Here is a 9,935-nt window from a genome sequence, read left to right as displayed (position 1 = left end):
GCAACCTCCACCTCCCAGGTTCAAGTAGTTCTCTTGCCTCAGCCTCCCCCAGTAGCTGGGATTACAGGTGTGGATCACCATACCCGGCTAATCGTTTTTTTGTATTTTGTTTGGTAGAGACGGAGTTTCTCCGTGTTGCTCAGGCTGGTCTTGAACTCTGAGGCTCAAGTTATCCTTCTGCCTTGGCCTCCCAAAGTGCCGGAATTAAAGGTGTGAGCCACTGCACCCAGCACAGTAATCTTTTAAAAATAAAAACATGGTAATGTCACTGGCCTGCTTTAAAGCTTTAAATGTCTCTCCTTTGTTCTTCGGGTCGTGCTCTGATGCCGTGATTGCAACCTCCTCGCCCTCTGCAATCCGCGCTGCTCGCTGAACCCACAGCCAGGCTGGTGTCCTCTCTGTTTCTCAACCTTGTCGGATGCCCTCCTGCATCCTGGGCTTGCGGGTGCTCCTTGCTCCGATGATGCAGCATCATTGCCCACTTGGACTGATCCCTCGTGCTCCTGTCCTCCAGCTTCTGCGTCACTTCCCAAGAGGAGACATTCCTCGTCACCCAGGCCAGGCTGGTCTCCTACAATCACACAGCTCCCTGTATCTTCTCCCACAGCACTTCCATCACAGTGATAATCACACGTGTGACTATTTTTATAATATCCCATTAAGCCACAAGGTCCCTGAGGACAGAGACTATGCCTCTTGGTCACACTGAAGGCCCAGTGTTGAGTGTAGTACTTATTATATTGTAAACATGAAACAAATTTATTGAATAAATGAATGTGCAAGTTAAGGAATCCCAGTTCAGCAACCCAGCGACTCACAGAGTGAGAATGTAGAGTGGAAGAGCTGTCTGGACAGAAGCAGCATTTTCCTTTGCTGATTTCACACCATCTGTGGAAATAGAACTTTCAGAAATATGCCACCTGCCGAGTCTTCCCAGAGTTGATGGCTGTGTCTTCTAGAATGAAAGGCTGGTTGACATAGAGGGGCAGGGTTCAGAACCAACACCAAGAAGAACCATCATCTGCTTAGAGCTGTCCAGCACTGGGATTCCCCGCAGCAGGGAGCCTCATCTCTGGAACGCTGAAGCAGAGGCTGAATAACAGGTGTGACTCTTGCAGAGGAGGCTGCATTGTTGAACAGCCCTTCCTACTCTTGCAATGCTGCCCTGCTGTGCAATCCAGCCATTTTGGAATGATGGCCATTCCTCCCACTGTCATCTCCTTCCCCTGGAATCTGTGCCCAGCCCCATCTGCAGCTCTTGCTGCTGTCTCTCTTCTGGTTTTCTTTCTGTTAAGATGAAGAGCAACCATCAGAACTAGGAAACCAACTCCTCGGCTGGTCTGACACAACTGGACATTTGTCTTTCTAGTTTAGCATTTGGATATCAAAAGATGAGGTTGTTAGAGAACAGTGCCTATTTGAAATAAAGGTCATTTTGGACTTTTGAACGCAGAAGAAGCCAGCTGAGTGAGACAGAGAGAGAGAGATGTATGGATGGACAGACAGAAGGCAGGAAGAGGTAAAAATGAGAGGGAAGCCAGCTGAGTGAGAGAGAAAGAGACAGAGACAGAGAGAGATGTATGGATGGATGGACAGACAGAAGGCAGGAAGAAGCAAACGAGGAAGTGAAGGACATAACATTTGGACCTTGAGAAGTAGTAAGAGGGGTATGTGTGTGTGTTAGAGAGAGAGAGAGAGAGAAAGACAGAGAGACAGAAAGAGAGAAGAAAGCAGAGGAGCAGGAGGAGGGGGAAGGGAGAGGGGAAAGTCCCAATTCCTAACTTTAATGTTCCAGTTTTATTCTCTGTGTGGCTATAACTATAATTCTATTACTGTTAAATATATTATATATTATTATATAATATAAATATGACATATATAATATGAAATATATAATGCAAAATATAATTATAATACAAAATATAAATATATAATACAAAATATATTCCATATTATATTATATACTATATATAATACAAATTATATAATGTACTATATAATACAAAATAGATTATATATTATATATAATACAAAATACATTGTATATTATATATAATACAAAATGTATTATATATAATAGAAAATATATATAAGTAATTTACACATATTATAAAAGATATATTATTAAAATAATATGTATTATTTATATATAAATGATATATATTTATATATGAATTTTTTTTACTGGAAAGTGTTGGAAATTATAGCTTGAGAGATTTTCTGCTTTTTACATCAACATTTCCTAATGAAGACTGTGTACATTTGGGCCCAGTTTTTCTGAGTCTTATGTAGATTTCTGGTGACGCAATAGCTGCAGCCCAAACTGGAATAAGATATCCTACCATGCTTAGCCATAAATTTAAATAACTGAACAGCTTATTCACCGGAATACGACTATCCAGGGTCTGTTTCCTAAGACACAGCAAACACTCTGACGGCCACCCTGGGTTCTCTGCTGACTCACCTGTTCTCCTAAACAGCAAAGGGTCAAAGGACAGGTGGGGAAACCATGGAGCACCTTGCATTCCTCTGCCCCCGTTTTCCTCTCTGCGAGTCCCTTGTGTATTCAGTTTTGCAGTCAGTCTAGCTAAGGAGACTCTGAGTCAGCACTCTGTTCAGCCTTCAAGCACCGCATTGTTGGCCATCTCCTGATTCATGCCATCAAACCCAAGCTTTGCTTTTGACACCAAGATAAGCTTAATGTAATATGATCATGTCATTGGCTAAAGAAACAGAGCTAAACACCTGTGCATTTTAGCAGAATGGATGTGGCTTCAAGTCTGACAGTCGACTATCTTGCAGGGTCTTGTTGTCTGCCTCTGCAGTGATGAAAACAGATGGAGGCAGTAGCTACTGACGGTTACAGAGTCATAGATGCGGAGAGCTGGAAAGGAACTTAGAATTAATCTACACCGTGTCCTTTATCATTTTAAGCATCAATTAAAATTTATGAAATCATACATAGAAACCTACTCATTGAAAAACACCAAACAGCTGTAGAATAAGAGGAACTTTCCATCTTTCATCACACGCCCCGTAGTAATGGTGTCTGTGGATCATCATCTATATTTATATATAAGTCTTATATAAATGGGATCTTTCCATGTTTATTATTTTGAGACTTATTTTTTATTCTTTAAGAATAGATCTTGGAGGTCTTTCTATGTCAGTGTGTATTATTTTAACAGCTGCGTACGATTGCACAGTAGGACTGTCCTGCAGTTCAGGTGATAATCTGCCAGTAACAGACTTTTTGGGGTTTTCCCAGTTTCTTACTATTACAGACAGTGCTTCCATAAATAAAATAATCTTTACTTAAATTTTTGTGCACCTGTGCAGGTATTTTTTAAGGTTAGGTTCCTGAATTGGAACTGCAAAGATCATATGAATATAAAATTACATAAACACTGCCAAATTTTGTTTTTTGTCTTTTGTTTTTTGGTTTGTTTTTTTTTTTTTTGAGACAGAGTCTTGCTCTGTCGCCCAGGCTGGAGTGCAGTGGCACCATCTGGGCTCACTGCAAACTCCACCTCCCGGGTTCACGCCATTCTTCTGCCTCAGCCTCCCGAGTAGCTGGGACTACAGGCCCCCACCACCACGCCCGGCTATTTCTTTGTATTTTTAGTAGAGACGGGATTTCACCGTGTTAGCCAGGATGGTCTTGATCTCCTGACCTCGTGATCTGCCCACCTCGGCCTCCCAAAGTGCTGGAATTACAGGTGTGAGCCACCACGCCCAGCCAACACTGCCAAATTTTGATCCCAAAAGGATATACCAATTTATCTTCTACCAACGTCGAATGAGAGTGAATGTCTTTTCCCGCCAACATTAGATGTTTACAATCTTTTTAATTTTTGTTAATCATGTAGATAAAAAAGAAATTATACTGTTTATATTGAATTTCCATGAGTATATTTTCAAGTGTTTATTGGCCATGTGAATTTCTTTATCTGTTAATTACTTGTTCATATCTTTTTCCCTTAAAAAGCATATGCACAATCAATACTAAAATTGATTATTTTTTGACTTTTGGTCTTGTAAGAACGCCTTCTGTAGTTTGTGCATCAAGAATTTTTTCTGTATATTATGAATATATATTATATAATAGATATAATACATATTTCTTATATATTTCTAATATATAAGACTATATTTTTATAGTCTTGCTCATTTTTAAACTTTATATCATTTTTGTCATAAATTGTTTTGATTTTCAGGTAAACACAATTGTCTACCACTTCCTTTAGAACATTTAGGTCTTACTTCTTGTTTAGAAAGACTTACATACCAAAGTTATAAGATTATTTGCTTATTTTTATAAAACATATTATTTTGCCCATTTACATCTTAGGCCAATTTGGAATTTGTCTTTATATATACTGGGAGCATAGTATCTAACTTTATTCTTCTTTCACAGAGGAGTAGCCAATTTTTCTGTCACAATCTGTTGAACTAATCGATGAAATAATTTCATAACTTTTCTGCTGATTGGAAATGCGAATTTTACCACATACTGAATTAATATGTTTCTTCTCTCTCTTTTGATCCATGGATTCATTGTCCTATTTGGCTAATCTGGACTATGAATATTCTGGCATTTTTCCTTGTTATTTCTTCTTTTATTATAGTTTTATGGAGATATAATTCACATGTCATACAATCCATCCATCTGAAGGGTATAATTCAATGGTTTGTATTATATTCACAGACTTGTGCAGCCATCAACATAATTAATTTTAGGACATTTCATCACCCCCAAAAGAAACCCTGTACCCAATAGCTATCACACTCATTCTCCATTTCTCCCCAGGCTCACAGGTTCTAGGCAATAATTATTCTCCTTTTTTTCTCTATGGATTTCCTATTCTGGGTATATCATAAAAATGGAATCATACACTCTATGGTTCTTTATGAGCGGGTTCTTTCACTTAGCATATGTTCAAGGTTTAGGCCTGCTATAGATACTCTCTTTTTTCTTTTTGTAAATGTCATTTATTTTTATTATCATCTAATATTGCATTTTATGGATATACCATATTGTAATTTATCCATACCTCAGTTGATGAACATTTGGGTTGTTTCCAGCTTTTGACTACTATGAATAATGCTGCTGTGAGCATTCATGTATGTGTGGACATGCATTTTTACTTCTCTTGGATATATATGCTTATGAGTGGAATTTCTGGGTTATATGGTAACTCTATGTTTAACCTCATTTTGAGGAACTGCCAGACTGGTTTTCACAGCAGCTGCACCATTTTGCAATCCTACCAGTACTGTATGAGGGTTTTGATTTTGTCACATCCTGGCCAACATTTATTATTGTCTTTTTTTATTATAGCCATCTTAGTGAGTGTAAAATGGCATTTCATTTTGGTTTTTATTTGCGCATGACTGATGGCGCTGAGTTATCTTTTTATATGCTGATTGAGTAAATGAGATGTATGCATCGGAAGAAAGAGTTCAAACACATGGGTTGTGGAGATGCATGACATAGAAGCGTGGGTTCCCTGATGACTTTCATACCTGCTTAACTGCAGCAGCATTTACTTGTCATGGAGGAATAAGGCAGGCCTATTTTTGGTCTTCACAACATACTTGTGGACCTTTCGCTTATACTCTTGTAACCTAAATATTTGAAAACACTGACTTAAATATTTTTACTCTCTCTCTCTTTCTTTTTTTTTTTTTTGAGACCGAGTCTTGTTCTGTTGCCAAGGCTGGAGTGCAGTGGTGCAATCACAGCTCACTGCAGCCTTGAACTCCTGGGCTCAAGTGATCCTCCCACCTCAGCCTCTTGAGTAGCTAGCACTATAGGCACACACACCATGTCCAGCCTTTTTTTTTTTTTTTTTTTTTGTAGAGACAGGGGTCTCACTATGTTGCACAGGCTGATCTCAAACTCCTGGACTCAACAGATCCACCTACCTTGGTCTCCCAAAGTGCTAGGATTACAGGTATGAACCATTGCACCTGGCCTCAACTCAGTTTACTTGCCATTGCCTACATTTCAATTAATAGATAAATACTAAAATCCCAGTTTTGTTGAAGTGACTTGCCCAACATTTTGAATTTTCAAGAAGAAGGATACCACCAATGTTAGAATCTTTCTCTCTTTTTAAAAAATAATGTCTTAAGTTCCCAGATACTGTTATAAGATCATTAAATTTCTCCAGGCTAGTAAACCTCAGGTAAGTGGTTTGATGGGTTTGAAGCTACTTCATTTTTTGTTTTTTATTTTGAGACAGAGTGTCACACTCTTGCACCTGCTGGTGTGTAGTGGCGCGATCTCAGCTTGCTGCAACCTCTGCCTCCCGGGTTCAAGTGATTCACCTGCCTCAGCCTCTTAAGTAGCTGGGATTATAGATGCCTGCCACCACACCCTGCTAATTTTTTGTATTTTTAGTAGAGATGGGGTTTCACTATGGTGGCCAAGCTGTTCTCGAACTCCTGACCTCATGATCCCCCCGCCTTGGCCTCCCAAAGTGCTGGGATTATAGGTGTGAGCCACCACGCCCGGCCGGAAGCTACTTTTTAAGGATAAACATTGAAAATAACTTAATGAATGAGGTGCCATTCTCTAAAGTTAAGTTTCAGGTATATGTATAAACTATTCATTTATGTTGTTAAATGTCCTTCGCCCATGGGCTTTGTTTCTCTTATTTTCTCTTAAAATACGATTTGCAGCTATGAGTATAGCTATTAAGTGTTACTTCTCTTTCATCTTTTTCTTGTTCTCTTAAACAAACATTTTGTATGCAGGGCAAGGAATTCGGTGCTGAGTTCTGAGACTGCCAAGTGTTGGAGGCTTGGTGGGCGTTAAGGCAGATGTCTCCCCAGGACTTTAATGAGGGTTGTTTCTTTATCTGCTGGAACAGATTCCCTGTGCTATGTGGTACTGAGGCACCTGATGAATGCAGTGATGAATTTCTACTGCCTCAGATTGCTGAGTTTGGAAAATCTCTTTGACATAGTAAAAGTTGCTAAGCATCTCACCCAGCTGTGGCCATTTTTTGCTCCTGAACAATACAGTGGGACATTATTCATCCCTTAGAAAAAGGCTATTAAAACATCCCACAAGACAGTAAATTACATGGAGCAGGTGTCTCCAAGAGAAGACTAAACATCCCACAGCCAAATATGATGAGCTGGTACTAACCCCTGTTTCCAGGAAGCCTAATTTATTTCTTGCCTCTTAATTAAAATGAGGCTTTAGGCAAAAATGTTATTGTAGTGGCTGGGTCTAATGACAACATAAAAAATATTACTCTTGCTTTATCTGCTGAATTTGATTGGAATAATTTTAGTAATTATATATCAAATTCTTCTCACAGTCTTAGCTATTGGATAATTTTTAAAAAGTATATTACCTCCAAGATTTAGAAACATAGAGACTAAGAAAGGCTAGGAGGAATTTTCTATAGAAGGATGGCTTGCAGAAGAGAGTAAACCAGGCTTAGGCATCTCTCCTGGTTCAGCCTGAAATATTCCTCTTTATCTGCTTATCATACTTGTCTTCTGGACAGGATGGTCTTCACGGGGAGGCCTGTCTGCTTTTTGTGACCCTGGCAGACATTGCTAATCAATCACAGATTTCTCTCATTGTAAAATCCTTCTCCACATTAGGCCCCAGAGAGTCACTGTGAATTGGTCAAAGTTGCCATGCTTCCTGAAACTAATTTGCTTTTTTGGGCATATGTTTTATTGATGAAATGATTCTGTGTCTAAAAAAAATTAAAACTGTTGATCTACTAAAATTCCTTAATTTTAGGCATAAAAATGGAAGCTCAGACTTGTCCCAGAACACAGCACAAGTTTATGGCAGAATCAAAATTAGAATCATTTGTCTTTTGTCTGCCAGAAGAATATAATATTCTTTCTTTCTCTTATCTTTATTCTCAGCACATCTCTGCAGCTGTCTACAAACATTTGTCTCTTTTGAATGATCCAGTCCACATACTGAATGCTATCACTTCTAAGTAAATGGTCTATTTGGCAGATAGAGAACAGTAATTAGTGAACCTAATGATTGTGCTTCTCCTTGTAGTCCTACCAGCTTAGGTACCTTTGTTAGCACACACCTTGTACCCACCTGACAAGAGGAAGATGGGGAATGGGGAGTTGGAAAGGAAGAGGGAGCAACCTCACTGAATATGGTATGCCAAGTAGTGAACATATGTTACCTCATCACACTCTGACAATACCCCACAAAGGAGACCAATATCCCATTATAACAGAAGCAGAAAAGAAACACCCCTTACATTACTTTACTAATAGGAACCTTCCCCAGATTTGACCCCAAATGATATTATTCCAAAGACCATGCTTTTGAAAACTTAAGAAATGTACAGATTTATTTTGAGAAAAATAACCTTCCATAATTCTTGAGCATACTCCACAAATCTCCTAGATTCTGTGGAGCCAAGTTTGTAAAATACCACATTAGAAGTGAAGTGCTACTAGTTGGAGGAGCAAAATAGCAAAGTAGTTAAGAGCTACTAACTCTGAAGCAAGACTGCCTGGTTGGGTTCTGACTCCAGCATGTTCCAGCTTTGTAAAACGAAGCATGACACGTGATGTCTCTGTGCCTTCTTCCTCATCTATAAAATACATATGCCAATAGAATCTACCTTGTAGGGTTGCTGTGAAGATAAAATGAGTACATGCATTAAAAAATACGAAGACTGGTATCACCCGGTGTAGAGTTAAACAAATCGGTATGTTGTGCTAGTATAGAAACTGTAAACCAAATGAAAACACAGAAACCAGGCTGTAGTTAGGAACTGATGATCTCAGAATATACATATATTTTTATAGTATTAGCAAAATGGTAATACAAATTTAAAAGAATGCATCTGTAAACATTCTGATCCCTGGGAATCTATCCATCCAGGCTAAATTGAGAAATATTGCACCTAGTACTTCCTGCAAAGAACGGTTATCTGTTAAAATATTGAGTGAGCCTTGGCTCCTACTATTAATAGAGAGGCTTGTGTAGTTCACACCCTCTTGTTTGTAAATGTGAGAAAATTCTAAAGAGACATGGTTAAGCCAAGGAGACTATTTTAGTTCACCACAATCACACATGTATAACTCTAATTAGTGGATTGATTATGAATTATTGCCTATTTGCAGACATGAGCCCTAGCTCAGTATTGACATAAATTCAGAGCCTGAAGGAAAGATATGGATTTCAGGCCACAGATGCTTGTCTTGGAGTTAGAAGCAGAGCCCAAATTCCTTATCTTTCATTGCAGTCCTGGATCCCAAATTCTTTTCTATGCAAACTTTCAAGTTCTTTGTCACCTAAGAGATATGGGTACTTTTAAGTTATACCAGCCATATAACTTAAATCCAATCAAAAGCAGAAAGCATTTTACCCCCCTTGGAACAACTGATGCTTATAAATCAAAGAAAAAGAAGTAACAGGCAGGCAAACAGGCACTAAATTATCCAGCAAACAGCATCCTTTGCCTCCTTTCTGGTGATCAGCTCTCCTGGTTCAGACTTTTTGTATTGAAGTGCACTTGCATCCAGGAGGCAGCTGGAGAGAGCACTGGGAATTTTCTCAGGAACAAGTAGCTTGTTGATGAAGGAGGGCAAAGCTGGAGAAAATGCTAGGCAGACAATAGAGAGCCAGAATAAATGAGATGGGAAGGAAAGCTTCCCATCATTTCCTTCTGATCAATCCAATCACCGAGCCGGGGGTCATGAAGTAGAAAGATCCCCAGGAAACTGAACAGTACAATTACCAAATGATAAGATGTGATTCAGAAAGCTAATGTCTTCCCTAAAGGCTAAGGCCAAATGACTTGTTTGAAACAGCCAGGAAGGAAGGATATTGCTCTTCGTGTCTTCCTTTTCAAGTCCATGGTTATTTGCCTTTTCTCGCTGCCTTATAAGGGCACTTGTTAAAAATTCAGGAACAATGCCAG

The sequence above is a fragment of the Symphalangus syndactylus genome, chromosome 19 (genome assembly GCF_028878055.3).
Source record: "Symphalangus syndactylus isolate Jambi chromosome 19, NHGRI_mSymSyn1-v2.1_pri, whole genome shotgun sequence".
In the NCBI taxonomy this organism is placed as follows: Eukaryota; Metazoa; Chordata; class Mammalia; order Primates; family Hylobatidae; genus Symphalangus; species Symphalangus syndactylus.
This window is presented reverse-complemented; position numbering follows the sequence as displayed.